The sequence below is a fragment of the Tenrec ecaudatus genome, chromosome 15, assembly GCF_050624435.1.
Source record: "Tenrec ecaudatus isolate mTenEca1 chromosome 15, mTenEca1.hap1, whole genome shotgun sequence".
Lineage (NCBI taxonomy): Eukaryota > Metazoa > Chordata > Mammalia > Afrosoricida > Tenrecidae > Tenrec > Tenrec ecaudatus.
The window spans coordinates 63,075,103-63,081,161 of record NC_134544.1 but is presented as its reverse complement, the minus strand read 5'-3'; the positions used below and the strand labels follow the sequence as shown (position 1 = coordinate 63,081,161).

The following is a 6,059-nucleotide window of genomic DNA, read 5'->3' as shown; positions in this document are numbered from 1 at the left end:
GGAGGCGGGTGAAGGGAGACGCCGGGGAGTGTAAGATAAGATATAATAATTATTTATAAACTATCAAGGAACCAGGGGTGGGATCGGGGAGGGAGGAGGACGGGGGAAAGAAAGGGAAACCGAGCTGATTCCAGGAACCCAAGTGGAAGGTGAATTATGAGAGTGATGAGTGCAACGAATGTATAAGGGTGCTTTGCTCATTTGATGTATGCACAGACTGTGATAAGAGCCTTATGAGCCCCAATAAAAAGATTAAAAAAAAAAAAGAGAGAGAGAAAAAACAAAAAAACCATAATCTCTAGCATAAAATGACTATGGTGTCAGAGGCAGAGGCCATTTGGAATCTTTGAAACATCTCTGTGTTTTTTGCCACATCTTGGCAAGGATGAAAACCCATGATGTTGCTCTGAAGAGACTGGAACCAAAGTGGGGGGAAGGCAAATCAAAATATTGAATATCTTAAGCAGCAAGTTACTCTTTTAAAGAAGGAAACAACTTTGCAGACAATGCTGAAAGAGGAGAAGAAATTTCAAGTTGAAAAAGCTAAAATAACGGAAGAAATTAAAGAACTGAAACAAGAGTTAAACCAGGCTGAAATTCTAAATGGAGTAAAACAAATACCGTTTCCATCTGGTATTCCACTACAAGGTCATTCTACACTTTCTACAAAGGTGATATAGTCTACACCACCAACAACCAGACCTTTGGGTGCCAAAGAACAGATCAACAGGAGGAGAAGACAAGAAGGTAAAAGAGAGAAAACTGAGAAGGAGAAAGAAAAAAACAGTAGCAGTCAGGAACTGGAAGTGCTGATTCAAGACCAATGAATGTTTCCAGCCTGGATTTTTGGATTGGTTGAAATACCACTGTTAAAAACATCCTGATGTATGTGCCAGAGTTTACCGATGCACTTGTCTACCGATGGAAATGTAGGTTGTTTCCAACTCTTTGTGACTGTGAATTGCATCCCAATAAACATTGGAGCACATACGACTGGGCATATCTTACCTTTTCTGGGTATGTGCCCAGTAGAAAGATAGCTGGGTTATAAGGTAGATCAATTTTCATTTTTTTAAGTATTGCCAAATCACTTTTCATAGCGGTTGTACCTATCTACAAGACCACCAGCAAAGGAGGAAAGTTCCCATCTCATCACATCCCCTCCAACATTTGTTGCTCTCTGTTTTTCTGATTTGGGCTAGCCTCAAGGGTGTTAGATGGTATCTCATCGTTGTTTTGATTTGCAATTCTCTGAAGGCTAATGAATGGGAAGGGGGAGTCAACCAAGGTGCATTAAAGAATTGATGAAGCACAATACTCCTCTGGTTCCTTGAGGTTTCTTCACCCCCAACCATCATGACCCCAGTGCTGCCTCTCAACTCAGACTAGACCGGTGCATGTACACAGGTATAGATAAGAGATGGGGGTTCATGACACACGGAATCAGGAACAGGAGTAGGAATAGCGATACCAGAAGAGTAAGGGGAAGTGGGGGAGAGGAAGGGAAAAAGGGGGAACCAATCACAATGATCAACACATAACTATGCACCCCTCTCCAGGGGGAAGAATAACAGAAAACATGGGGAAAAGGAGGCAGTGGTTGGTGTGAAATATGAAAATAATAGTAATTTATAATCTATCAAGGGGATATGAGGGTGCGGGGAGGGTAGGGGAGGGACAAAAGGAGGAACTGATACCGAGGTTTCAATAGAAAGTAAATGTCTAGAAAAGAATGAAGGCAACATATGTACAAACACACCTGATGCAACTGATGTGTGGATTTTAAGGAGTTGTAATAGTCCCTAATAGGATTATCATTTAATAATAATTTTTTTAATCCTGATGCAGATTCTTTGTATGTAGATGTAGATGATGGGGAATCAGTACCAAGAACAGTTGTCAGCGGCCCGGTGACTGGTGTTCTTCTCGAACAGATGCAAAATTGGATGGTGATTTTGCTTTGTAATCTGAAACCTGCAAAAATGAGCAGAGTCCTGGTGCAGACAACGGTGACGTGTGCTAGTTCCCCAGAGAAAACAGAAATCTTGTCTCCTCCTAATGAGTCTGTTCCTGGAGACAGAATTCCTTTTGGTACTTTCCCCGGAGAGCCTGACTACAAGCTAAATCCTAAGAAGAAAATTTGGGGGCTAATCTGCCCCATCTTTACACACATGCTGTGTGTGGGGCTCCATACAAAGGGGAGAGGGAAGGAGTGTGCAGGGATCCAACTGTGAGCAACAGTGGAATCCAGTAAAGGGAAACACTTCTGTTACAGACATCCCAGAAGAAAGTCTTATTAACAATAAATAGGAATATAAATGACTTTTAAAACTGACAATGATGTTTCTAAGGTGAACCAGAGACATATATAGACCATATGTATATGAGTGGATTTGGGGTTTGCATTTCATTCTGGTCCCAATCTAAGAACAATTAGTTCTTATGGCATGGGCCTCGTGATATCAACCTCATGAAGATATGGGTGCCGTAGCAAAATGTGGCAAAGACACTAAATGATGCTCAACTGTCAGAAAGAACAGTGGCTGAGGTCTAAAGACTTGGCTTCCAAACAAGCAGCCATCTAATTGAGGCAACAACTAAGTCCACATGGAATATGCACACCAGCCTGGATTATAAAGGATTTTCAATGATATAATCCAAATATAAGGAAGGGAATGATATCAGAACGTAAATTGTGAACACCTGGTTTGCAGAAGGCTACGGCAAACAGTGGAAGCCCAAAGTCCATTTTCAGATTCCACACATAGAATAGACCTCTAAGGAATTTCTTTTACAACCATAGATGACCGACATGAACAGTCTTGTTATCAGACAGTAAGCATTGTAAAGTAGATTATGGTATAGGTGAAAATGTAGTATCTTGTTATTTGATCTCCCTTTGACCCATCTAAAAATTGATCCAGTTTTTTAAAAAAAAAAAGTGATGGGGGAACACACATAGATTAAGTCTGGTGAATCCCCTCAGACCATAGACCAGGGAGGTGAAGAGCCATGCTACCATGTAGAATGCATTGGAAATTGAATTATTGCAGATTTAATTAGGTTAAAATTTAACACTTTACCATTCGTTCTGCCTTTTGACCCATTTTATATCTTTTTCTAGTTTTTAACATTTCCTTCTCAGGTTTTAATTGTGATTTTTTTCTGCTATACCTTATTATGACTAGGGTATTTTGTATGTTTTTCTCTATATGAAATCCAGAGTAGGTAAAGCGATAGAGATAGTACTGCAGTCATAGTTTCTTGGGCTCTATGGTAGGGGAGGTGGGTGGAAAATAAAGAACTAGTAATAATTAGTATAAAAAAGAAAATATTCGTGGGTGAACAAGTAAAAGTGGTGAAGAAAGCTGATGGTGCCCGGCTATCAAAAGAGATAGTGACTGGGGTCTTAAAGGCTTGAAGATAAACAAGCGGCCATCTAGCTCAGAAGCAACAAAGTCCACATGGAAGAACACACCAGCCTGTGTGATCGAGTGGTCCCAAAGGGATCAGTTACCAGGCATCAAAGAACAAAAAATCATATCATTGACTGCACACCTCCATGATAGGATCGCTGAAGACAAATGGGTGCACAAGCAAATGTGGTGAAGAAAGCTGATGGTGCCCGGCTATCAAAAGAGATAGTGTCTGGGGTCTTAAAGGCTTGAAGGTGAACAAGCGGCCATCTCGCTCAGAAGCAAATAAGCCCACATGGAAGAAGCACACCGGCCAGTGCGATCACGAGGTGCCCAAGGGACCAGATATAAGGCATCATACAAAAAAAAAAGATATAAGTGTGTGTATGTATGTGTATATATGTGTATATGTATATATGTATGTGTATATATATTATATTAAATGAAGGGGGAAGTGCAGAGTGGAGACCCAAGGCCCAAGTGTCGGCCAATGGAGATCCCCTTATAGAGGGGTTTAGGAGAGGAGATGGGTTAATGAGGGTGTGAGGTAGTATCGATGAAGAACACAGCTTTCCCCCAGATCCTGGATGCTTCCTCCCCCCAACTACCATGATCCGAATTCTACCTTGCAGGGCTGGATAGGACAGAGGCTGTACACTGGTGCATATGAGGGTTGGAGGTACAGGGAATCCAGGGTGGATGATACCTTCGGGACCAAGGGTGTGAGGGACGATGCTGGGAGAGTGGAGGGTGAGTGGGTTGGAAGGGGGGAACTGATTACAAGGATCCACATGTGACCTCTTCCCTGGGAGAGGGACAGCAGAGAAGGGGGGAGGGGAGACTCCGGATAGGGCAAGATATGACAAAATAACGAGGTATAAATTACCAAGGGCATATGAGGGAGGGGGGAAAGGGGAGGGAGGGGGGAAAAAAGAGGACCTGATGCAGGGGGCTTAAGTGGAGAGCAAATGCCTTGAGAATGATTGGGGCAGGGAATGTATGGATGTGCTTTATACAATTGATGTATGTATATGTATGGATTGTGGTAAGAGTTGTTAGAGTCCCTAATAAAATGTAAAAGAAGAAAAGAGAAAAAAATGATTAGGGCAAAGACTGTACAGATGTGCTTTATACAATTGATGTATGTATATGTATGAACTGTGAAAAGAATTGTATCAGCCCCAATAAATTGTTAAAAAAAATTAAAAAAAAATAAAATAAAAAAAATATTCTAAAATTGATTGTCATAGAGATTATAGAAATCTCCTTGAAGTACTTAATTCTATGATATGTGCCAATAAAACTGTCTTTTACAATAGGGGAAATTATTCCAGTTTTTAAAAAAGAAACAACAAGAAAAACCAAACCCAAAAGAACAGGGTATAACTCTTTGAGTAGGTCCCCTGCCAACCTTCCAGCTAGCAGCCCACCGCTGGGGAGGCAGTGCCTTCTCCAGCAACAGCACCAACAGGAGAGATGGAGAAGAAGAAAGCATCATTTGAAACCCGTGAAAACGAAGTCCGAGCTCTAAACAATCTAACAGCAAAAAATAATATGTTCTATTGAGATTAGAAACCTAAGACAAATGTCTAGCCGTGCATACTGTAGCCTCAAATATTAAATTACTAGACACTTTGAGGACTATGTATTTTAAAATTGCTGGCTTAAGTCTGCATTTCTTATTCTAGAACAAAAGCTTCCACGTGGACTAAGAGAACTTAAACCCATTTGCATTGATGTGAAAAAATATCTGCAGGGAGGAAACAACAACATCATGAATCACAGCCTCTCTTGGAGTAAAAAAGAAAATGCTAGGAAAAAAATTCTGCTGTTAAGTCAGGTATAGTCCAAATTTACTTCTAAAATCCCAGTGTTGCATAACTGAAGGGCATTTCACTGGAGCTGAACATCAAGTTACATAATTATCAAATTACTGCACTCTAGTTTGCTTTTCCAGCAAAGAACCCGACAAGTCTGTAATGGTAGCAAAGGAAGAGAAAAAATCTAAAGCAGCACATTTTGCTTATCACAAAAAATATACTGAAAAATTAACTTAGGTAAAATATAAAAAATTTCCCATATCATGCACAAGACTAAGCAATGCTAAATGTTCTTTAAAAACCTCAATTCTTTTTAGCCATTTTGCAAGTTTTTTCTTCTTTCCATTTCTTAAAATAATAATAGTTGACTCAACAAATATTTGAGGTGTTTAAAATTTATTTTAGATAAGAACTATCAAATGCAAATGTTTACTTCGTACTAAGAATAATACAGATATCATTGGACACTCAACTACATTATAGAGGAAATAACAACAGCTGTCTGCTGTGTAGCAATAATCACAATTATGTAGAATATACATTTCAGGAGGACGGCGTCACCATTTGATTTAAAGTTAAATCATCAGAGAAAGTATTTAATATTAAAAAGCCAAAACCTATTGACCATAATTAGTAATATTAACATTAAAGTTAACTATTTCCTTGAAAACATTGCTTTACTAAACAAGTGTGAATTAAATCATTAGAAGAACAAACTGATTTGAGGATATAAGCAAATAGCAGTAAGTAGAAACGAAGCAGTACATTTTATTCTCTTGGCCAAAGGGAGAGGTGATAAAGTAGACATGTTCTTACTTAAAGC

The 6,059-nt window shown here is 39.5% G+C and overlaps 1 pseudogene; it reads left to right on the top strand.

Moving 5' to 3' along the window:
* Positions 1 to 352: 352 nt before the first annotated feature.
* LOC142427484 (aminoacyl tRNA synthase complex-interacting multifunctional protein 1 pseudogene) lies at positions 353 to 2,254 on the top strand (annotated as a pseudogene).
* Positions 2,255 to 6,059: the final 3,805 nt, after the last annotated feature.